This window comes from Pleurodeles waltl, chromosome 2_2 (assembly GCF_031143425.1).
Source record: "Pleurodeles waltl isolate 20211129_DDA chromosome 2_2, aPleWal1.hap1.20221129, whole genome shotgun sequence".
Lineage (NCBI taxonomy): Eukaryota > Metazoa > Chordata > Amphibia > Caudata > Salamandridae > Pleurodeles > Pleurodeles waltl.
In genome coordinates, this window is record NC_090439.1 from 805915511 (window position 1) to 805941057 (window position 25547).

The window sequence follows — 25547 nt, forward strand, 5'->3', positions numbered from 1 at the left end:
GAACATCCCCAATACTGACATAAAATAATTTCTATTTAGACGTGAACAACGGTGGGTTTATCAAATTCGTCGTCATATGTTTTATCATATGGGTACTTTAGTATGTAATTGAATTGAGAGTTCATTATGATTAGATTACTTATCCCCTTTCCATCCTGTGATCCCACCCCACCTATGTCTGTCTCTAACCCCTTGTCCTAAGCCTCTTCCAGGCTGGAATACACTAATTATTGATTAAAGAGGAGGCGACTTATGGATGGAGAGCGCAAAGTTTAATTAGCATAAAAAAAGGGTTCAGAATTTTAAAAGGCTTTATTTAGATAGATGGTTTATTTATGGTCAAATTCGTCATAATATGTTTTATCATATGGGTACTTTAGTACGTAATTGAATTGAGAGTTTATTATGATTAGATTACTTATCCCCTTTCCATCCTGTGATCCCACCCCACCTATGTCTGTCTCTAACCCCTTGTCCCAAGCCTCCTCCAGGCTGGAATACACTAATTATTTATTGAAGAGGAGGCGACTTATGGATGGAGAGCGCAAAGCTTAATTAGCATAAAAAAAGGGTTCAGAATTTTAAAAGGCTTTATTTAGATAGATGGTTTATTTATCGAGCAGGGTGCTGATTCTTGCCCATCTTTTGTTAGGAGTTTAGAAAATGTTAGATTTCATACCCAAAATGGTTGCCCGATGTGGACCGATACCTTTCCAGAGCAAGGGCTGAAGTCATCGACCTAAGATGGCAGCCGAATTGGGATATTGTCTGCTGAAATGAGCGGGTCGAGTTATTTTAGCATGGAGGACATGAGACGGAATGACGTGATCCTGAATAAGGATGATATCAGACGGAGTTTGGGAACAACTCAATGTTCTTCACGGAGCTGTAGGTGGTCTGACAGAAGTCACTGGTCCCTTTATGAGGTGAGGAGCATTTGGGAGGAGTGATTGAACGGGGAGAGGGGTACATTTAGGAGCAGCGCTGAACCTAACAAGGCACGTATATCTAAGCTTACGATGATCACGAACCCCTAAGAGGATGGGAGAGGAGATGAGAACAGATTATTGATATTGTACAGAGCTTGAGCTGATGCTACTTTAATACACTTAGTTGTATGTAGAGCGCAGTAGTTGATTCTACTTTTTGTCTTGCTCAGTGTCAGACTCCTGGGAAGTGCTGCAGCTGGGCTTCATTTCAAAAGCGATTTAATTAAAACTCGCTAAGTGCGAGATGAGAATAAACATTAAGATAAGAATTCACTGCGTGGGGGTGACCATTTTGGGTGATGGGATGAATCACGATGAAGTTTTAGAGTGTGAAGGAGATAACACACAACCACGGGGGAGCTAACGAATGCACTTGTGTGTGTATATGTTTGACTGACAGGATAGAGAGGCAATGGATTTGATGATTTTCAGTCCACAAAAAATGATTCTGTGTGTGTTATGTTTGTTTCTCTACCCTGTCTGTTATAGATAATCCAGAGTGTGTATACAAACAAGGGACAAGAGTGGCCATATACTCATATTGATATAAGTCCTGACTTGTGACAGGTAGGGGACAAAAAGAACAGGGTTTCAAAAGGTCCTGATGAAGGCCGACTGACCCTTATGGGCAATAGAGACGGCTGAAATATGTTGACAGTAGAAGAGAGACTGGGGTGAACGGGTAATGGACCCCTGTATATCACCACCAGGAATCTATTTGTAACCCTGTCCGGGGGTCCTTTAATAAAAATGAGCAGTGGACACCCATGAGATAGTTTTAATGTATATCTGTATGTTCAGATTGCGGTTTAGTTTTTTGGTTTGTGGTGTATTTTTCCGGTTCCCCACCCCTACTGCTCCATTCCGACGTGGGTATACATAGGAATGTGTTAGCAGAAGTCCAATGATAAAGCAAGCCACACTAAGTGGGTGAGGGCATTTTTTCAAACAGTTGTTCTGTGTCTACATTTTTGGTATTAGCCCATTCATTTGGGGTTGGGTACATCGACTGTTATTTCTTGTCCCTTTTTGTGAAAGTGGGAATTGCTAGAACCATGATTCAAGAACTCCTATTATAGGAATCTAAAATCCAATCTGATGGTAAAGTCAGATTTTAAATTACTATTTTGAAACTGCCACTTTTAAAAATTTGACATTTTCCTGCTGCAATCCTCTAGAAGCCCTTTCAGAGAGCATCCCCAATTGTCATTTGATAGCCTGCTGGGAAAGGTGAATTGCTCACAGAAAAGTGAACAAAATAACCTTGGTGGGAGGAGGTGTGACTTCTTTGTGGTAGGATGGCCCTGGGGATGTGCTCACCAAACGTACAAGCTTCAAAGGGACAGCCCCTATCATAGGCAGATGTAACTCACACCTAGGCCTGCCTCAGCCATTGCCAAAGTAGCCAGGATGGCACCAATCCTAGTGGGGGAAAACTGTTGCAGAATGGTTTTTCAGGAGGAGTTCTTCATTCCCCTAGACATGTCACAGGGATATGCTCAGAGCTTTGACCAGTTTAAGAAAGATCCTGCTGTGTAGGATTTTGTCAATGCAAGGTACTGTGGGATTGTTTAGGGCCAAACCCTTAGGAACTGATGTTAAAGTTCCTACTGGGCAGGGAGTTTTTCCACCCACAAGCTAGGATCAGGCGTAAAAGTAGCACCCCTGGGTATCTTCTTCAGAACCCTGCTCAATCTGAGAAAGACAAAAGAAGGACTGCACCTGCTGAGCCCCTTTTCGGATGTCAGGAGGAAGACTGAACCTAATGTAACCTCAGAGAAATCCCTTTGTCTGCGACTGTTCCCACTTAAGTCCAGGATAGAACAGTGGTCTGCAAGGTTAAGTTGGCCAGCCTCCTCTTCAGTCTCAGGGACACAATAGTTGTGAGAAACCAACCTCCCTGAAGATCCCAGCTGACCTGTTCCAACTGGACTTGGCCAAGACCCTGCTAGTGGGTTTCCCTCGAGCATGCCCTGACTCCTAAGTGGTGTCCCTAAGATCCTGGTACCCTAGGCTAAGTGTCTGAGTATACTCCGAAAGCCTAAGCCTTAAAAGTGGAACTTAGAAACTTTTTCAAGGATTTTTACAAAAAGAACGAGAAGCTAACACTGGACCACCACTCAGCCACTACCAGACTTAACTTGGTGGGTTGCCCAGCTAAAATAATCCTGATTTCCAAATATGTTTCTAAATTTCACGGTAGAAATCTTCAAGAGAAGGTGCCAAAAGTATCTGTGTGGCAAGGGACCCTTCTCAGGCACAAAATTTGAATTTCTCCCACTTGGAGCTTTTCTGTCTAAATCTAATGGTTTCACCAGGACTTCATCCATTAGTTGCTCAGCCTCATGGAACCGATCTCGGCCACAGCCTGCTGCTTTGCCCCGCTGAGGATCTTCAACTTTCATTCAAGAGACTAAGCCAAAAGGTAACATTTTCCACCGTACTAAAACAGGTCCCTGTTTCCAACCTGTGCTCCATTGTGGTCAGCCTTAGCTTTTGACTTTGACCCAGTCTAGCCTGACCAAATATTCGTGGTTGGTGCTTTGTGCTTTTTGGCTCTAGAAACATCTAAGACTTTGAAAAATCATATCTCTGGTTCCCTACATTTATTTTTGTTTTTTTGGTGTCTATTTGCTCATTACAAATGTCTTTATTTTTATAAACTGGAGTGGCATTTTTATTGTGTTGTCTTTTCTACTTTATACTTGTTTAGGTTCTGATAAATGCTTTACAAATTTCTCCAACATTAAGCCTGTCTGCTCTGTGGTACAATTACGAAGGGGTGAGATCAGGTTTAAATTATAGAGACCTAACTGGACGTAGTGAGACATTAGGCCATTATTACTTGAAGAGCATTATCATCCTCTTCAGTTAATAATCCACTTTCTCGCAGTGTCTCTCACAGTTGGCAGTTGTATAATTCGCATCCTGAAATTTTGATTACTCCTTTTTCGGAAAGAATGAGTGAGCTAATGAATGAATCAATTAGTAAAAGCTGTTGAACTGCATGTTGACTGAGACAACATCTGGTGCAGTCCAGTTGTACAGAATTATAAAATGAATGGCTGGATTTGCCAAAATAATAATTCATTCGAAAAACATGTGCAGTTTAAGCCTGGACATAGTCGTGATTTACATGTTTTTGGTAATTCCAGATACATTTTCAACTTTCATAATGTATGCATGTCCTAGATTAATAAGGTGCATGTGTAGAGTGCACAAAGAATTCTGATATAAGCCTGTCTTTAGTTCCCAAAGTAGGCACGTGTACACATTGTATACATTATGAATGCATAAGGGTTGATTTTCCTTTCTAGTTGACCTTTTAACTAGATTTGAATGTTTCCAATCTCTACACCCTAAATCTCTACAGACTAATTACTTACACTATAGTGAATATTCGCATCACTATAGCATGTAGTTATGCCCAAACTTATTTGTGAATATAAGTGTGGGGGAAATATATAAAAATATTTAAGCTCCAACACAAAGTTAAGTCAGCGTGATTATAAATCATTACATTTTCCTTCCCCTTTCCCTTCACGCTCATTCACAAATCCTCACTCATTAAAAACGAGAAAGAAAGAGATGGAGAGAGAGGGAAAGAGAGGGAGAGATCGAGAGAGATAGCGAGAGAGAAAATGTATGTGTGTGAGTGTGAGAGATTGAGAGAGATTTGATCACTTATTAGTAATGTTATCAATCACATGAGCAAGTGTGAATTATGGCTATTATTTGTTTCGTAACACTTTACATTAATGCTTCTGCTGCTGCAGTACCTTTGTTCTTACTCACATGTGGTATCCTCTTGATGGCCCTCTACTGAAGGCCAGAAGCCTGCGTACACATGTGCATCTTGTGGACTCTTACTTTAGCGCTCTTTCCAAATGACATATTTTGTTTGTTTATTTAAGTTAACCAAAATGTTACCCGAATACATGCATTTTCACAGCAAAATATGATGCTCTCTGAGATTTTCAGAGAGTAGCTTTGTTAAGGTGACCACAAAGTATTCGTTTTCGGAGGTTTTTGGCTATAATTATAAATTACCTCCTAACAATTTGGCTGGAGAAAAGAATGTTCATTCAAACTGGTAGTACTAGTGGTGCAGTAATGTATGACATGACCACATTTATTTCATATGTGAATTTGTTATCTCAGCCCTGGTGGGTGCCAGGGCTCTTTAACTATAACAGGTGGTAGTCCACCAGAGTGGCAGACGTGTTTTGGGGTGTAGTGGATCTATGCAGTATGTGGCAGAATTATGTGGTATGGTGTGCAGTGGAATTCTGTGGATAGTAATTATATGGTATTTAGTGTATTGGAGTTATGTGGAGTGGGATTGTGTGTTATGAAGAGTAATTATGTGGTATGGTATTGTGTGTTGTGGAGTGTTATGAAGTGGAGTTTATTTATGTGGTGTGCTGTTGAATTTTGTGGTGTGATGTAGAGGTATGTGGTGTGGATTATTTTTATGTGGTGGGCTATGTAATTGTGTTGTTGATTTGTATTTTTTTGTTGAATTAGGTGGTGTGGAATGGAAACTTGTTGAGCCTAGTAGAACCCAGTCTACATCAAAGAATAAACTAACAATGTCTGTGATGTATTAGAGGAGCACAGAGACCACCAGGCAGACAGAGACATAGAACTGGTGTTCATTAACAGCTGTTACAGATGAGGCAAAGAGTTTGGGTTGGCATTGCTGCTGTGGAAGAAAGAATTTGTCCCTGCCTCTGTAAATTCATCTATATCTCTACCAGTGAACGCCCTTGTGCATTATTTACACTATATATGAGCATGGGTGGTGTAAAATGCACCCCCTTCTCTGTGTTACCAACAAGGGATGGCCTGTTTTTCTTTATCCTAAAATTGAGGAGAAGCAAGTCATATATTTTGCAGGGTCTAGGGAAGAATCTTTAACTGTGACAAGAAAGAAAAGTGCAACCTGACTCCACCAATACTGTACAGATATAGGGCCTCATTACGAGTTGGAGGGTTCAACCACCACAACTCCAATATGGTGGTGGTGAGGTGAGCGTCAAGGCGGTGGCCTCACCATCATCATATTATGATGTTTCATCCGAGCTGGCAGTCGGAAACCATTGTTTTACTATTAGTCAGTCCGGTGGAAACAATATGGTCATTGGCTGTTGTATACAGCACCCTCAGAACGTGCACTGTCTTCTGAAGCAGACAGTGCACGTTCTGAGTGTGCCGGCAGGGGGAGCCCCAAAACTGCCCACGACAAGGTCATGGGCAATGCAGGGGCCCTCCTGTGGCCCCCAAAACTGCCTTTCTGCCAGCCTTTTCATGGCAGGGATCCCGCCATGCCCAACTCGGTACCACCGTGGCTGACCATGACTTTAACTGCCACCAACCCATCGGGATCCCTGATCCCGGTGGAGGTCTCCTGGTGGTCAGACCGCCATGTTCATAACCTGGTGGTCTGACCACCAGGAGTGCAGTGGTCTGACCAACACCGTAAGTATGGCAGTCTGAGGACCGTGAAACTTGTAATGATGTCCATAGTTTGTCAATAAAGAAGCCCAGTTAGTGATACTGTGATGCCATTGTGCATTGCCTACTCATGGGTCCTATTTGCCCTAATTGTCCAACCTGGCCACAGTTTAGCTTCTGTAAAGGGTTTTGACTGAGCTAATGGCTTACCTTTGTGGTAAGCAGAGAAGGTCGGTTGACACTTGTGTATGTAAATGTAATTTGTTTCTGTGATGGACAAAAACACAAATAGTGACGTGCTTTCCTCACTGTTCACTGCCGCCATTTGTTTTTATTGAGACTTGTGTGTGCTGTAAAGTGGCCTCAGACAGCAGTATCACCTTGAAAAATGCAAGTAAATAAAAGCTGTCACCATATACCGTAGGATGAACAAATTGTATAAATACAGGTTTACAATAAAGGCACCTCAAAAGGTTTGAAAGGGTTTTCTTTTTGTGGCTATTAAATACAATTAATTTGCTAATCAGTGGGAAAGGTATTGCACAATACAGAAGCTACAATTCCTGCATCTTGGTTGGAATTTCACAGACAAACAGAGCAGCAGTTTTTGCAAATAAAGTCACTACATGAGTATTTCTCTTTCCTGTTTTGCATTAAAGGTTAATTGCTTTTTCTTTAATTCTTGGCACATGAAGTTAGAAGAATGGATAGTGCTCGCGCTTGTGACAAGTAGTCAACTGATTTTTGCAGAGGAAAGTGGGATCCATACAAGGGCAGAAGATAGGTGTTTTTATATGAGGGAAAAGGAAACAGAATGTATACTAAAGGTGAAACAGTGGAGAAAAGAAGTTGAAAACTAGGGTGGAGGAGAGGAGCTGCATTCATGGGCCAGAGGGTAAATGGTCTGCTTACAGTGGTGGAATAAAGTAACTACATAAGAGGAAGGAGGGCAGGCAATGAATACATGAGGACTGTGGCGGAAACAGAAGGCATGCAGTGGCGGAGGGTAGGCACTGCATATGAGGGTGGTGGACAGTGGAATGCATGCGAGGGTGGAGGACAGCAGAATGCATTCAAAGGTAAAGCACAGAGGAAAGTTTAAGAAGGCAGAGGACAGAGGAAGGCATACAATAGAGTAAAGTGGCTGCTGCATACACAAGGACTGTGGAGGAGTTCTTGAACATGACATTGATTGACAAGGGCACTCACAAGTTACCTCTGAAAGCTTGGGCTTCTGTGCGCAGTGCTAGCATTATCAAAGCCAGACCAAACAGCAGTTCACAGACCCACTCAGTAAACAAGCACTGTGATGGCGCCCATGTAAGGGATGTTTGCCATAGATGGGGTACTTGATCTGCTGAACAAAAGAGGGCCCTAATGCTCACAGCACTACCTGTGGAATCAATAGAAGTGAAATACTCAAATACACCAAGAAAAACAAGATGAGAACAGGAATAAGGAGGTTTTAACAGGATAAGGGGATTCAAGCAGTACAGTTGACCTAGCTCTCAATCCTCAGCACTTCCTCCACTTCTTTGGATATAGGCCCTCATTATGACATTGTTGGTAAATAACACTTACCGCCATGCTGACTGCTGCCAACATACCGCCGCCTCAGCGGATTACCGCCACCCATATTATGATCCACACATAGCAATCCATCACTATACATCCACACACACAAGTTCGCCATCCCAAAGGTCAGTGATAAACTTGTGGTACCAAAACCCACACTGTTACGCCAACAGAACTACGCCCACAGCATTATGACCATGAATCATCATGGCGGACATTCAATGGTGCTAAACCATTGGCAGTACATATCGTGCGTTCAAAATACACACACACATACAAAACAACACCACATTAAACAGTTCAAACTACACACACCTGACATCCATACACACACCACACACCACTATAAAACACCCACACACCCACAACCCTTTACCATTACAAGCAAGTGCGACAAGTGAGATAGCAAAACCACAGACACACACCACTATCACCTATACACCATCCACGCACCCCACATCACACACCCCAACACAGCACCCCACACACCCTCAACCACACCACTCACAATACACCCATGGCACCGCAATGACACCCCAGATTCTCTGAGGAGGAGCTAAGGGTCATGGTGGAGGAAATCATCTGGGTAGAGCCACAGGTATTAGGTTCACAGGTGCAGCGGACGTCCATTGCATGGAAGATGGAGCTATGGTGGAGAATGGTGGACAGTGTCAACGCCGTGGGACAGCACCCCAGAACAAGGGATGACATCAGGAAGAGGTGGAACGACCTTTGGGGGAAGTTGCGTTCCACAGCAGCAAAACACTAAATGGCTGTACAGATGACTGGCGGTGGACCCCACCTCCTCCCCCACAACTAACAACATGGGAGGAGCAAGTCTTAGCAATCATGCATCCTGAGGGCCTGGCAAGAGTAGGAGGTGGACTGGACTCTGGTAAGTCAAATCTCTATTACTATTACCCCCCTACCTGCATGCCATCACAAACCCCCACCCTTACCCTCACTAGCATCACTCCACCACTTCACACACACCCCACCATCACAACCCACTCATCCCAATACCAAGCCCTGCATGCAACACCAATGCATGGACACCCTTCACAGACCTGCATGGACACCCATCACTAAAGCATGCACATTAGAGAGAATCTCATAGCCCACAAAATCACTACTCACACAAGGCAAAGCTACCAGGGCAATAACAACTATACAGGGCAACACACCCATGCACAAGATGACACACACAGAAACAATAACAGTGCATTTACATCCCCACAGGTCCCCCACCCAATGTCACCGGAGAGGAGGTGCCAGTAACTTCCAGTCCACCCCCAGAAGAGGCCCACATTGATGACAGCAGCTCTAGATGCCTAGATCTGGATGGCCAACCTGACCCATCAGGGATCTCTGGATAGTCAGTAACCCAGGCACAGTCCCATACCACCACAGAGCCTCCCCCTCAGGAAACACCACCACAGTACCCATCCAGCGGGCCCATACCTCTGTCTCCAGGACACATCAATCAGCAGTGTGTCCATCACTACAGGCACCCCAGGCCACCCCACAAACACAGGATGATCAGGGACCTGGGGTCAGTGGCAGTGGGCGCATGGTTCAGGGGACAGAGGCAATGGTGATATACGCTGGCGGTGACAGTACGCACCGCCGCAGACGTGACCGCCATTTCTATCTGTTCACCCACTTGCTACCTGACCTTCAACAGGAGAGGACCTACTCTGCAAGTGCTGCTGTGATCTGTGTCTGGAACCAACCATGGCTTGTGTCACTGGGAAAAGGGCCCCTGCCTTCACCGCTGCAGAGTTGGAGAGACTGGTGGATGGGGTCCTACCCCAGTACCGAATGCTTTATGGGCCTCCAGACCAACAGGTGAGTACACTGTGAGCACGATGCCTGGGGCATGGATGCATGGAGTGCTGTATGTGAGGTCCTAGTGTGGTGGGGGGTTGGTGGAAGGGCCCTGGGCTGCATGCTGCATGTATGGTGGGCAATGTCTGTGGGTAAAGGGATGGGAGGGCTAAGGTGGGACATGAGTGTAACAGGCCGGACGGTCTGACTGATACCTTTTGCTGTGTGTATATTTCTGCATGTCAGTGCCCATCAGAAAATGGGTATATGGCGTGCCATCGCCAAGGACGTGTGGACCCTGGGGGTCTATGGCAGGCGGAGCACCCACTGTCGCAGACAGTGGGAGGACCGGAGACGCTGGGCAAGAAAGACGGCGGAGGCCCAGCTGGGGAGGGCCTCCCAATGAGGAAGGGGTGTCCGTCAAACCCTGCCCCCCAATGGCCCGCATACTGGCGGTGGCCTATCTGGAGCTGGATGGGCGCTTGAGGGCATCACAGCAGCCACAAGGGGGTGAGTACAGTTTCCCAATGTACTACTAGGGCGTGGTGGGGTGGTCTCCGGATGGGGGATGTAGGCCTGTGGGTGCCCCTAGGACAGGACAGACATTGCAGGGTAGGTCCCATGTTGGGCAGGGTATGATGTGAACCACCTCCAAGCAAGCTAGTAGGCATCCACTACTGGGCAGGGGTCTGTGGGTCTCAGGTATGCTGTTATAGGTATTAATGTCCATGGCCTGGTGACTAGCATTGTGACTGGTAGTACACTGCCTAATGCGTAGGGCTGTTCCCTGTGTGTGTGTGTGTGTGTGTGTGTGTGTGTGTGTGTGTGTGTGTGTGTGTGTGTGTGTGTGTGGTGTACACAAATGGTGGTGTTGGAGCAGCCATTGACTAAGTGTATCCTTTGTCTCTTCCCCCCTTTTTTGTTTTGTCACCCTGTCCTTCTGTGCATTAGCATCATCTGGTGGAGGAGCTGAGGCACCGTGACGGAGGAAGCTGCATCCCACATGGCCCAGGAGGCCGCATCCACCGACGGTGAGGGCACCAGTGGGACAGAGGGTGAGGGGAGCACCACGGAGGACACAGGAGGGGACAGTTCGGACAGTGATACCTCCTCCGATGGAAGCTCACTGGTGGTGGCGGACACCTCAGTGGCCACCCCAACCACAGGTGCAGCCGCCACCCCTGTACCAGCACAGCCCTGCCAGCAGCCCCTCAGTGTGTTTCCTGTGCCCCTTCACCCAGGAGGGTGGGCATCTCCTTCGCCCCAGACACCTCAGGCCCTTCCCCAGTTAGCCCTGCTGCCCTGAGTGAGGAGGCTCTTGACCTCCTGTGATCCATCTCTATTTGGCAGTCAACCATTGTGAATGCCATCCAGGGGCTGGCAGCCCCTTTACAACAAACAAATACATTCCTGGAGGCCATTCACTCTGGCATGGCGGCCCACCCGAGATCAATCCAGGCTCTGGCCTCCTCTCTGATGGCAGCTATTTTCCCTGTTTCTAGCCTCCCCCTCCAACTTCCTCTACCCAATCCAATTCCCCTCAACTCCAACCTATCCCAAGCACACAGGGAGGCCAGCATGCACACAGGACACCACACAGGAGTTGTTCAGGCAAACACAAACACCACACATCATCCCACAGGCACTCACACAAACACCATCCAGATGCAGACACACCAACATCCACTGCCTCCACTGTGTCCCCCTCCTCCTTGTCGTCCACCTCCCTCCGAGTAGTGTCTCCACTCACACCTGCATGCACTACATCCTCATCCACTACCTCCGTCACCAGCACGGTTATCACTACACAACTCTCACTGGCAGTCACCACCCCCACATCCTTGCACACTTCCCCTGTGTCCTCTCCCACTTTGTCTGTGCCCCCTCCTCCCAAAGTACACAAACGCAAGAACTCAGACACCCAACAGCCATCCACCTCACAACAACATCCAGCCCATGCACCTGCACCCAACCCAACACAGCAGACAGACACCTCCTACAACCACTTTCTCTTACTCCACTCCCAAACCTTCAGCCTCTTCCCGACCCAATGTCCCTAAGAAGCTTTTCCTCTCCACCGTTGACCTCTTCCCTACCCCTCCCCCTGTCCTTCAAATCGTGTCAGAGTGGTCAGAAACCAGGTGAGGACCTCAGCCACCCAGTCCACGGCCACGGTAGTGTCGACAGCTACTGCAGGTAGGAGAGGATCCCGGAAACCAGCAGCACTGAAAGTGTGCCTGCAGCAGGTGCATCAAGGAAGGGCAAGGAGCCACCACCAGCTGCGAAGGGGAAGGGCAAGGAGGCACCACTAGCTGTGAAAGGGAAGGGCAAGGAGGCACCACCAGCTGCGAAAGGGAAGGGCAAGGGGCCTGCACCTGCATGCAGGAAGGACAGGAGGCCTGGTGCTGGGACTCATTCAGAGCCCCCACCACCAACATGGCGGTTCAGCCATCCGAGGCTTCAGGGGAAGGGCTGGAGACTCCCCCTACCACTGCCAGCACTGCAACCAGCACCACTGCCAGCAGCAGCAGCCCTAGTGGGCAGCCATCCAAAGCTGCAGGGGAAGGGCTGGAGCCTACCCCCACCACTGCCAGCCCCAACATCAGCCCTGCCACTGCCACCACTGAGCAGCCGTCACTGCTGGCGGGCAGTGTGTAGTCCTGCCTCCATGGACTGTAGTGCGTCCTGGACCCTACAAATCCTGTAGGTGTGACACCCAGGTGAGAGACTGTGACCTTGCACTCCCCAAGATCTGCATCACAGGGCACAATGCCCCCTCCAGAACCAGTGGAAGAAGCCACCCACTCACCCTATCCTTCCCAGGATGAAGTACACTGGGTACAATGCCCCCTCAAGAACCAGTGGAAGAAGCCAGCCACACACCCTATCCTTCCCAGGATGAAGCACACTGGGCACAATGCCTCCTCCAGAACCAGTGGAAGAAGCCATCCACTCACCCCATCCTTCCCAGGATAAAGCACACTGGGCACAATGCCCCCTCCAGAACCAGTGGAAGAAGCCACCCACTAGACAGACTGTGGCCTTGCATTCTCCAGGACCAAGCAGTGGGCAAACTGCCCACTTGAGAGACTGTGGCCTTGCACTCCCCATGAGCAAGCAGTGGGCAAACCACCCACTTGAGAGACTGTGGCCTTGCACTCCCCAGGACTAAGCAGTGGGCAAACCACCCACTAGCGAGACTGTGGCCTTGTCCGCCCCAGGACCAAGCAGTGGGCAAACCACCCACTTGAGAGACTGTGGCCTTGCACTCTCCAGGATCAAGCACAGGGCATGTAGACCCCTCCAGGACCAGTGGCGTTGTACCATCTTCCTGCGGAGGTGAACCCCATTCCCCCTCCCCCTGAGGTGCCTGTGTATTTTTGACCTGATGCCCTTGCAGTGTTCTCTCCGTGTTGTTGCAGGAGTGAGGTGGGGCCTTGTCCTCTGTGATGTGGCCCTGTGGCCCACGGACATTGGGGACTGGGCAGTGTCCCTACATTTGTAAATATGGATATACGTTTGTATTTCGATGCACTTATTGATGTTATTTTATTGTATTACACTCACTTTCTTCCAATCTCTTTGTCCTTGCATTATTCTTGAGGGGTACGGGATGTATATGTAATGTTACTACATCTGTTTGTGTGTATGGTGTTGGGGGTGGGGATTTTGCGTGTTGCGTGTGGCTGTCACTCTCTTTTTCCTCCCCCCTCCCTTGTGTGCTAGGCGGCGGTACTCACCGTGGTCGTCTTTGCCGGCGTTGATGTTCATAATGCAGGAAAAGGTAGGCGAGCATCGGAAAAATGTGCAACTCCGGCTCCATGGCATTGTGGATGTTCCCTGAGTCTCCAGAGGTGAGTCCTTTGACTTCTGTGTTCAGTTTCCACCATGCTTTTGATGTGGTTGGTACCGCCCCCAGAGAACGTGGCGGATAAGCCTGTCGAAATACAGTGGGCGGTACATTGTCTTCCGCCTTGCTGTTGGCGGTTACCACCGTGGTGCTTGTTGATACCACTGTGGCGGGTGGTGTGTTAAAGTAGCTGTCTGTCTGAGCGGTTTCCACCGTGGTCATAATTTCTTTTTTTATTACCGCTGACCTGTTGGCGCTATTACTGCCGCTTTATCACCGACCACCAGGGTTGAAATGAGGGGCACTGTCTCTGTTTGCAGACACTCCAGGCTCCCAGGCATACACATAGAGATAAACAACGGACAACCATACTAGAGCCGGGGCATCATAGACACAAAAGAAATAAATAGTTTGTCATCCTTGGCAGGAGTCAATGCAGCTCAGCCTCTCGTACTGCTACCAAGCCCAAAGCAATCCAAGCAGCATTACATAAATGACCTTTATGAATATGTGATGGGGAAAAGTAATGTTTCACTGCCAGCTTTTGTTCTCCTCAACTTAAAACACCTGGGAGGAGGTCCTTAGCTGCTCCATGGTAGGATGCTTACAACCTCTGTCCAAGTCTGTGCCTAGTGCTACACAAACATATGGCCCGGAAGTTCCCATTAGAGGAATGACTTTGAAGAAATGCATCCATTGACGTGCATTAATGCTACATGCCTAATTGCAGAACTTGAAAGAATTGATCTGGTGATACTGATAAGTAAATAATTTAACTAACGAAACAAATACATTAAAAACTGCTACAAATGGGGAACGAAAGCATAGTACAATTTTTTTTATCATTTTTATTGCTGTTTTATATAACCACAAACTCGACCAGAAGGTATTGGAGCACCAGTTACATTCTGGTCAGAAAGCAACTAAAAAACAGTACACGCCTTGGCAAAGAGGCATGAGGAATGGGACGGGTAGAAGAAATAGTACCTGCATTGCAATAGATGGGCACTAATCAAGAGAAATTAATCTTTATTTGGCCGGTGCTAATCAGCTAAGAATGGAAGTGACGTATCGGCTGCACCAACCATTTAGGAGGCTGCAAAGAACAGCGACACTGGAGTCAACTTATGGTAAGCAGCAGGTGGGATCAAAGTCCTTTTACTGAATAGAGCATGTCTTGCAGATAGCGCATGCTCGCAGCTAGGCTCAGCCTAAAAATAGGAGCTGAGTCACAGATTAGGAGAAATGTCACAGATTAATAGAAAAGGCACAGGCTGTTGCAGAAGACATGACAAGAGACATCACAGAGTGGTGACAGAGGGTGCACACAATCAGAGAAGAAATAAGGTCCGAGGCAGTGCTCATAATGAGAGTGAGAGAGACACAGAGTACATACTAATGGTTGTATGCTGAAAGGGCTATATTCCTTTCATCTCAATGAAACGTTCATGAGTTAGCAGAACCCCTTCTCTATTCCTAAATTAAACCCAAGAAAACACTGTGAGAGAATTATCCATTCATTTGAAATTGTGCACTATGCAAAATTCTATTTGCTGTTATTAAATTCCATGTTTTTTCACTATTGTATACACTTAGGCCCATATATATGGGAAATTGGCAAGGGCAGTGCTCCAAGTTTTCTTGCTACGCTGCCCTACACTAATGTGAAATGGCAGGAATGCACCATATTTATGAAATATAGTGCATCCCTGTCCTTTCCCCCTGCGCTGGCACACAATTGGCTGCCTAGAACTAATGATCCCCATTAATAATATTTAACCTCTCATGCCAAGGTGTCCCTACCAAGCATCCAGGTGAAGGGCAAAGGTTTTAAAGGTCCCTTTCCTTGGTGTTTTTCCTGATTGTGTCTGTTGGAGGCATCTTCCAGTGACAAATCCCTAGTTGGGCCTAGCAAGGGAACGTTTTAATGATGTCTTCCTTATTTGCATCTGTAAAGGCCTGCAAAGGGTGTAGGGCCAGAACTTCTGGCCAACTGAATTATACTAACTCTTCCTTATACTTTTTCCTATACTCCCTCACATCTTCATAAAATGAACATCATCCTTTCAACAGGATTTCCGATCAAAACCTACTCTATCTGTTCCCAGTAGTATCTATCATTGTGGGTCGCACCACCCCACCTCATGGGTGGACCCCATAGACCCACGTATATGTGGGGTTTACTGGTTTCCTGGCTGGTACCATCATTTGGCTGGCTGGACACCATAGACCCAGGTGTACATAACGTTTGTTGATTTCTTTGGCTGGCCCTATCACACCTCTTTTATTCCCCCACCAACAACCCATGTATGTATGGTATCTCTTTGATTTCCTAAGTAATTTTTCTTTCCTTTGCTGCCACCATCACTGCCCCTGGAGCCCCCATAGACCCATGCCCATGTAGTAGTCTGCTGACTTCTCTTGCTAGCATCATTGTCACTCTTGGGGGGGTCCACACAGTACCATGTAAATGTGGAGTCTGTTGATTTCACTAGCTTTCAACAAAACCACTACTGGGTAGGATCTACAGACCCATATAAGTGTGGCATCCCTGATTTCCTAGGGCCTGCGGATTTCCATTGATTCCACCATCACTGGTCATTGTAGTACCTCTCTGACCCACGTACTAATGGGTTCAGTTGTTTTGCTTCGCTGGCACTATCACTTCTCGTGGGTTAAGCCTACGGGCCCATACATCTTTAGTATCTATTCGATTTTGTAGGGGCGAGGGGTGACTGATTTACCTGATTTGCACTCACACCACTCCTGATAACCCACTAGGCCTATGAACAAATGGTATCTCCAACAACTGAAAGTACCTCCTGATTTCCTAGGGTGGCACTATCTCCGCTTCTGGGTGGAGCATTTCAGCCCATGTACATATGGTGTCTCTTGATTTCTCTGACTGGTTCCAACACCATTCCTGGGCAAACCCCACAGATCCTTGTATGCGTAGCGTCTCTTCTATTTCCTGGAGCTTGTTGGTTTCCCTGATTGGCTCCTGGGCAGTCTTTGTAGCACTCCATATGTGTTGTGTACCTTTCATTTTGTCTAGCCTATTGATTAGCTTCTCTGGCAGCATCACTGTGCCAGGGTAGACCGTTAAATACATGTATATGTGAATTCTGTTGATTTCCTGGCGTCACAGCATCACGCCTCCTGGGTGGGCCCCATATACCCATGTATGTGTGGTGGATTGCACTGCTTTGTTCGTACCACTGGTCACTCCTTACTGTTCCTGGAAGGACACCTTGTGTGTGTCTGTGCTTATTTGAAGTATGTCTTGATTTGTTATGGCCTTTTCTTTGGGTAGCACCATCACTCACCTCGGTGCACTCTGTAGACACATCTGCATGTTGTTGCACTTTAATAAACCAGGCTTCAAACTCACACTTACTCACAAAGCATAATGAGTATAGGTATAACTTCTTAAAATGTCAATATAAGAGTTAATGATGACAAGTAAGGTAAATAAGGTATACACAATAAGTATTTACAAATGCATCTCTCTCTCTGCTTGATACCATGCTTAAGTGCAACAACAAATTCACCACAACATGATATGAGTAACACTCCATATCTTTACCGAAATGCTTCTTACACAACCTCCTATATAAGCCACATATTTTTCCAAGCATGCTCAGTGAACTGAGTAGTTGCTTGCTTGACTTCCTATAGGTAGGTAAGTGCTACATAAATGACAGATTTCAATTACCCAAGATAAATGAGATGCTATCTAAGCCCAAGGGTATGAAATTATTTTCTACATTAGATCTTTCAGAAACATAACACCAGATACCTCTTCTCATAGATAGCAAAAAGTACATTGCATTTATCACTCAGTGGGTGTTTCCAATTTTGAAGAATAACTTTTGGTTTGGCTTCTGCAGCTGCTGTCGTTCACTGACTGATGTTCAATCATTTTGGTAAGATGGAGAATGTGTTAGTCTTTAAGGATGACATTTTAAAAGTAGGAAAAAACAAGATTGACCATGATTGTAAATTGGAAGAAGACCTGGGCATTTTGAATGACAGACATTTGATGGTACAGTATGCTAAATGTAAATGTGCGCAATGACAAGCCATCCATTTTGGGCTTGAGCTTATTGAGGAAAGCATTAGACCCATGAGTACATATTTAAGTGTTATCAAAGAAGTGCCTGCACCCCAGCACAAGGATGATCACAGATCCTTCTTTGGATTGGTAGAGTTTTACGCAAAATTTGTAAAAATAAATTCTCAATGAAAAAGTTTGCAATTGTGTACTATCCAGGATTGCATTTGTCTGGCCTGAAGAGTGTTAGAGAGAATTTGCAGCTATTAACCAAGCTATTGTTTCTGCACCTGCTCTACAAGGATTTGATCCAGAGTACTAGCAACATATCTTTTGAGGCAAGCAGTAAGGGTCTTAGTGTGGTTTTATCACAGTGTGATGAAGAACGGGGAGTGGTTATAGTTGCCTTTGCTTTTCGAACCTGATCTCCAGCAGAGGAAAAATGTGCTGTCATTGAAAGAGAAGCTCTAGCGTGTGCTTGAGATTTGGAATATTTAATCCTTTGTTTGGGGGAAGTGGTAATGTTGAGTTGTCACCACAGGCTGTTGACTAACAGCGTTACCATGCTTAACTCACATTTATATGCAGTTGTTGGATTATCTGTACAAAGTCATTTACATTCCGGGGAGGAAGAATTCTTTAGCGGGTTTTCTTTCAAGAATGCCCACAGCACTCAGGATGATCTTCAGGAGGACACAAAAGTTGCATTGGTTTGGGATAGTGGTATACAGTATGTGATAAGAAATTGTAGCAAGAGGAGTGTGAGAAAGACACTTTGCTACAAATAGTTCTTCATTTTGTGAAAGGAGAGTGGCCATCAAAGAAGAGTTTCGGTAAACTAAAACCATTCTGAGAGGTATGTAATTAATTATCTGGTAATAGGCCTACCTTATCTAGAGGTGGAAGACATGTTCATCCAAATGCATTAAAGGAAAAAAGTATCTCAATGTGTCAAGATGGCCATTTAGACATTGTAAAAACCAAAAGTGCAATAAGGAATGCTTATTGATGGCCAGGAGTTCATATTGATGTTGAAAGAGCTGTCAGGGAGTTTAACAAATATATGGGGCCAGACAAATTATATAAAACTTTGAGACCTCCCATGGTGCACTTTGTGTATCCAGTAGCACCTTGGGGAAGTGTAGCAGCAGATATCATGGGGCACACTGGAGTTCAAAATACACATTTTATTGTGGTTATGGACACATTTTATAGATGGCCATCTGTTAAAATACTTGACAAAATAGATACTGAGTGTGTGTTGAGTTTTTGGGATGAATTGTTTCAGAGTGAAGGTTTGCCCACACCTTTATTGAATAATAAAGGTATGTAGCTTATCTCTAATAAAGCAAAAGACCACGTGAAAAGATGTGCTATATCACATAAGACTACTTCCCTGTACAATCCAAGTGGGAATGGTTTGGTGGCATGTTTTAATAGTGTTTTAAAGGGTGATATTCAAATTGGCATCAAGAATGTGGATTGGGAGATTCAAGTTGTGAAAATGGTGTGATTTTACAGAACCTCTGAAGTTGCTGCCGTAGAATATTCTCAACTCGAGATAATGAGAGGAAGGAAAGTTACATCAAAATTTAGGACCTGGTTTAGACCCTGCCTGAGGAGTTACTCTATGACAAACTTGTAGGATAAGCCATCCGCCCTATTACAATCCAAGAAAATCCTATTAGGATTTGTAACATGCTTACTGAGGACATGTCCTATTTTGACAATCAGTGGGTTGAAATTTGATCCACAAAAGGTCATTTCAGTTCCTAAAAATCACTGAGAGTGGATAATAACAAGTGTTGGCATGCAAGTAGAGTGGCACCTAATGTCACAGGTGATATCGCAAATATGACAGGCATGCACAAATGTTGGAAGATGATCTAAGTTGTGACTGTAGTTAGGGTCAATGCAATGATCACAATACTTAACCAGGATTTGCCGGGGATGAGGAAGTGCAGTCTTGAATTACACCAAGCTAATGTCTCGGCCAAAGTAACTGATGACTCACAAGAAGGAGACTTCTCCAAGGAACTCTTGATTGAGTCACAGAGGGAGGGTACTTCTCAAGAAAGCTGTTACTCCACCCCTCAGTAGACCAAAGGAGCAGGTTGTAAAACCAACCATCTAATAAGAACTGTGAGACGTCCTAAAGCCTTAGCTGATTTAGAATGTGATTACAGTTGTGTCTTACTAAATGTGACAATGTATTACTGTAATGTACTTTGATTTTTACGTGTAAGTAATGTGGGTATATCGGGGGTTTTACAGTAGTTTTATGACGTGTGTGCTATTGTTGATAGGCGATGTTTAAAGTATTATTTCGGATGTGTGTTTGATTTTGTTGCTGTATGAGAAAGGGGGTTTGTAGCGTTGGAGTGAAGTGAAATGTAGAATGTGGGTTATGGAATAGGGAATGTGATGGGAAGGCATTAGAGTGAGAAAGCGTGGGAGGGGGCAATTGGAAGAGCTATATATTCACAAAAAAACGATTTGTAATGGGACGTAATTCGCCCTTTCTCATTAAAAGGCATGAAGTAGATCGCAAATCGAGACCCTCTACTATTGGTTAAAGTCACAGGTATTGTGCTGACATTCACAAAGGTAACCCCTTTCCATGTCTTTGAATAATTAACACCACTTTTGATTTGGTGGCAAAAAATATGTTTTGCCCCCGGATTTTGGTTGCTAAACAATGGGAAAGGATCGGTGTTGGGAAGGAAAGTCCTTTTCACATTCCTTCCAAATACCGATTCTGCATTTATTCTAAAACTCAAATTGCGATTCTTGTCATAAGGGTTTCGTACATGTAAAAAGATCATTTTACGGTCGCAATGGCTCATATTTGATGTTTGTGACCTTAATATCGCTCGATACATTAAGCTTTATAATTCTGTCAAGGATGATTAATTCACCTGGTCTCTTTGCAAGAAGTGCAGGTTGTGTAGGGTCCTGGACACATAGCAGGTCCAGCAATTGCAGCTGTTAATGAAGAGAAAATGCAGATTATTAGAGGCACTTGGAAATGTAGTTCTCTGAAAAATAAATTATTTTGGAATCGAAGAGATGAGAGTCACATTCGGTACAGAAAGTTGTCACAATCACAGTCAGTGCTCATCGATGTGTATTACAAGTGGTCAAACGTTGCTGACAATTATCGGAGAAGGGGTGTAGAAGAGGGATTTTAAGCCGTGTTTTACACATACTGCTGTTGCCTGTTACCCGACGCTTGCCTTCCTTCAATGGATAACTCACATTCAGTAGATGACAGGGTCATGTCTTGCTTCTTTTGTACGTGACTGACTTATGAACGACACAGTTAGAACAAAACGGGTTCCTCTTCTGTGAGCATCCTGCTTTTGCGAGACAACAAAAACACTTAAAATGAGGAGCTGCCCTACTGGTTTAGCAGGGAATCAATAGCAGGGTATGGATGGTTAAGTGTTACCTGTAGCCCAAAATATATAAAAGCATGTCACAGAAAGATCATGAATACAGTTTCCTTTGTTATTGCTGAAAGAAAGAAAGCGGCCCAGGGCAGCATGCAAAGGACACAGCAGAATTGTATTTGCATAACTAAAGATGGATAGAGCATTATACGTTCAGGATTTGTAATTTGACAACGGCGAATGCTGAAAGGTTTAGGATGGGCATTTTTTTTTTTTAAATCACATGAAGCCATATGACACGGAAACACATGTTTTCCAGCTAGAAGCTCTACAACTGTCACCTACTGCCCACCCCATAGTGTACGAACTAGAAGACCTGGCTTACAACGAACCTTATTATGACAACGGAAAGGAAGTGTTATGTCGTGAGGTTGCTCTAAGGCTCCTAAGTGCGCGGCCCTTCTGGGACAACAGCCAGGACATTGGACACGATCTCCCTGCCCCGAGCACAGGAGATGAATATGGAGAGTAGCAGGGCCCTCAGTACAAGAGAGAGCAGGGACAGCATGGGTGGAAACTCGCTCCTGCAGACATAGCCGAGCAAGTGACATAGAACCACACATAATAAAGGTTAGTTTAGCATCTGCGACTGTGCTTGCAGGACTTGCTGCACCGAGAATGACAACATCTGGAGACAAAGACGTAGATGAACTCATTTGTGACAGCAGCCCATCTGCACCCCTTTATTCCACGTGGGTAGCCATGTCAACTAGTAAGAGTAAAAGACCCAGCGTCTATAAAAGAGTTGAGCAGATCCAGTGGTGGAGCAGAGGGCTACATTCATGGATCGCCAGGGTGTGACTGTTGCATCAGTAAACAATGTCTGTTGGTCAATGCTGCATCTACCACCCTTTTTTTTTCTTTTGTGCCAATGTGAAAAAGAACTATTGTCTTTGACAGTGCTTGTTATGTTTGTCAATGAGGATGACACTTGTGTCATTCAATTGTCAAGTCAAATTATTCTGAAGAAGACAAAAATGAAAAACAACCTGGTGTTGTAAATAGCATTCCAGACTTTGTGACTGGTTGAGCAACGAGCATCAAGCTTCATGAAAAGATTTTTGTTTCTGCACAGTATCATTCTAATGCCATGTAACGATTTCACTGAATAGATAGTGCTCTCCTTGCGCACATCTTCGTGCTCCCATGGCACATTTCACGTTGTGCTCTTCTCTCGTACATCACTTTGTGCTCCTCTGCTCTTCATGTCTCCTTCCTGCCTCCATTACGTTGGACCCCCTTAAGCAGAATACCCTAAACCCCAGGCTGTGTATTACTATATGTCTGTGTTCATCAAGGGCGTAGTGAACCAGTGGGGCTGCCACTAGAGCAAATTATAGTCTTTTATGGCCCTGCTTACATTTCTGCCCTGTCTCGAGGGCGTGACATGTTAGAAGGAGAAACTAATATATGCACATGAGTAAACTGCAATAACACAACTGTGGAGTGGAGACCAAAAGGAAACCTCAAGCAGCCTAAAACGGTGATATATATAAAGAAAGAAACATTATTCAAATGGAAAAGAAAAAATGGATTACAGACAAATTAAGTGACACAGCGCAAATGAAAGTAAGTAGAATGTAAATAATGAAGGAAGGAAAAGGGTAGGACAAAGGGAAGATGGTGCAAAAGAACATGGAATAAGGAAAAAGATGTTAAAAGAGAAAAGGGAAGAAAGAAAGAGGGAAGACAAGACGAAGGGTGGAAACAGAGAAGGAAGGAATACAAAATAAAGAAAAATGGAAGGAGAGAAAGAAGGTAAGCAGACAAGTAAAAATACATAATAAAGAAGAACTGTGAAATGCTTGGATGGACAGATGAATACATGAAGAGAGAAAAGGAATTAATATTTAAAATGAATCCGAAAAGAAAAGATGCAAAGAAGGTGCCAAGGAATGTCAGAAGCATGATAAGAATAAAGGGAAATGATGAAAATAGAAAGCTAGAAAGAAGGACAGCTAGAATGAGAAAATAGACAGAAGAAAGGGAAGATGGCAAGAAAGAATGAAAGATGCATAAAAACAAAAGAAAGTTCATGGAATGATGGTAGAAACGATTCAATGGGAAGTAACAAGACGGAAAGGAGGAAAGAATGAATTAGAGAAATAGGTCAATACTGATAAGTGTGTCGTTTTTAGATAAATCTTTAAAAGCATTCTATAATATTCATTATTTTGCACCATTTGATGAAAAAGTTCCCCAGACGTACAATTCCCATGGCACTTCATATGAAGGGTTGGGATCGCTCACTTTGCGCCCACATTTAGTGGTATACACAGGTCAAACTGGGGGTATGTTATTTTTTGTCTACTCCCCTGATATCCATTGACATCTCTAAGTTTGTGGGCCTTTGTCAATATATGAATGCTGGACTGTATGTAAAATAGGTATCTGTGAGTGTGTTTTGCTGGCTGCTCTATGTGTGCATCGACACCCGAATGCCGTTCAAATCCGTGTACCTGCACTTCATATAATAAAGTACGAAAGAGAGACACGTAAATGGGCTTTGTTGTTGCTTCGTAAATCCATGATGCTGGAACCAAAGGACAGACCCAGATCTATGCAGTGATACTTATTATAGACTGCATACAAACACATCCATTACAGGAGGTGAGGAAGCCACTTCAATAGCACTGTAGACATGACACACCAATTAACAACAACAAAGTATAATGGCTCCAGCTGACCCTTTGACGGGTCAAAAAAGTCTCCCTGCCTACTCTCATCAACCTCTTTCTGCAGGCCAGGCCTTATCGTCCTCCAACATGCATTCCATGCCTGGTTTTGTGGACAGCAGTCCCATAAACCCTGCAGGTACAACTGGTTGATCCAGGGCCTATGAGAAGCAATCCTTTAGGAGAAAGAGTAAGCATAAAGCGGTTTAAAGTGCGCTACTGCCACCGGTTCCCCATGGAAACATTGACCTACAGAGGTTGGGGAAGTAAATGTCACTTATAACTGTATCACCTGCCCTCAAAGTGTGGAATTAGATTACCTGCATTATAAGTGGCTGGTCCCGCCATTGCTGTACATGCATTTACTGCTTGTAATGTGCGAACTAGGGGCCTCTTAAAATAGCTTTTCCGAGGAAAGGGAAATCCACGCATCATAATTTTATGTCGAACAATGGAATGGATTTCGTAATGGTCTGAGATTCACTAATACCTCCTGGTTTATGAATAGAAATCCAGTTTCTCCATGTACGTTCCTTAGCAATCCCCAGCAGTATGCCTGGCCGAAATGTGCATTTCTCCTATTTTTCCCTTAACTAGGGTGGAAACGAACCATTTGAATGTATATTCGTAAATGTCCACAAACAAGTAGATTTGTAGGTGTATACTAGATTCTGCCCATTCCTGTGATATTGTGATCACTGAAATGGAGGCAAATTCTGTCTGTTTAGGACAAAAGTTCAAAACTCAGGTAAAAAAACAGGATAAATGATCAATCCTACAGACACGTTCGATGTCACTCAAATATATAAAAAAAAGTACATAAAAAATCATCAAACAAATGCACACTTATGGCCGGACTGGTCTATAGGGCAGTCTGGCAGTGCCTCAAGGCCTGGTCTTATTGGTCAGTGTGTGAGACAGTTTTGTGTCTGTTTGTGGGCCTGTTTTATGGTCTGGTGGGACAATTGTTCTTCTGATATTACCACAAACTTTGCCTCTACATTACAAAAATGCTCCACAGCCACACATATCTTGTAAAAAAACACCTATAGTCCTTGTCTTTACAAAGTTCAGAACTATCCTGATTTGCAAAAGTGAGCCACCTTTTAAACTATGTGTTTCGCTAATGGAAGCCACTTTAATTTTGGTGCCCGGCCTATCCTCTGTCCCAGTCCGTCACAAAATATACCAGATGACTTTAGGGCTTCTGCCCCCTTACCATGAATGTCAATACATGTAGTAACGATCTGTTGCTGTGCATAGGCCTTTATAGCGCTAATTAGTTGTAGTTTTTCTTTTGAAAATTTAGTTTTTATCAGCGCTGGAAGACTTCAGAAGTGCATTGTTTACAAGGGAAACAATAAAAGTCTGAGCACGAAACAAGTAGATGCGATTTGCCAAGGATCACACAATGCGTTCCAGGTGGGGAAGGCTAGGATTGAGTACTAGTCGTACAATTCTATGACCACCTGACTGGCCATATCTTCTATTTAGAGCAAACCCAATGCCATAAATTCAACTCAAGAAAAAAGAAAAAGGGGGAAGCAGTCTTAGGCAGGGATAACACCATTGCTTGGATCATTTTTTATGGAACCCTTTCAGTGAAGGAGAGTATATTTATTATTAAGATTATACTCCTTCAAACCAGCCATTCCCAGCCACCCTTCT

The 25547-nt window shown here is 44.7% G+C and overlaps 1 long non-coding RNA gene across 1 annotated transcript in view; it reads left to right on the forward strand.

Moving 5' to 3' along the window:
- Positions 1 to 840: 840 nt before the first annotated feature.
- Positions 841 to 25547, forward strand: part of LOC138274024 (uncharacterized) — a 221182-nt gene continuing 196475 nt past the window's right edge. The window contains exon 1 of the long non-coding RNA XR_011200363.1: positions 841 to 926. This is a non-coding gene — a long non-coding RNA (uncharacterized lncRNA). The remainder of the gene's footprint in view (positions 927 to 25547) is intronic.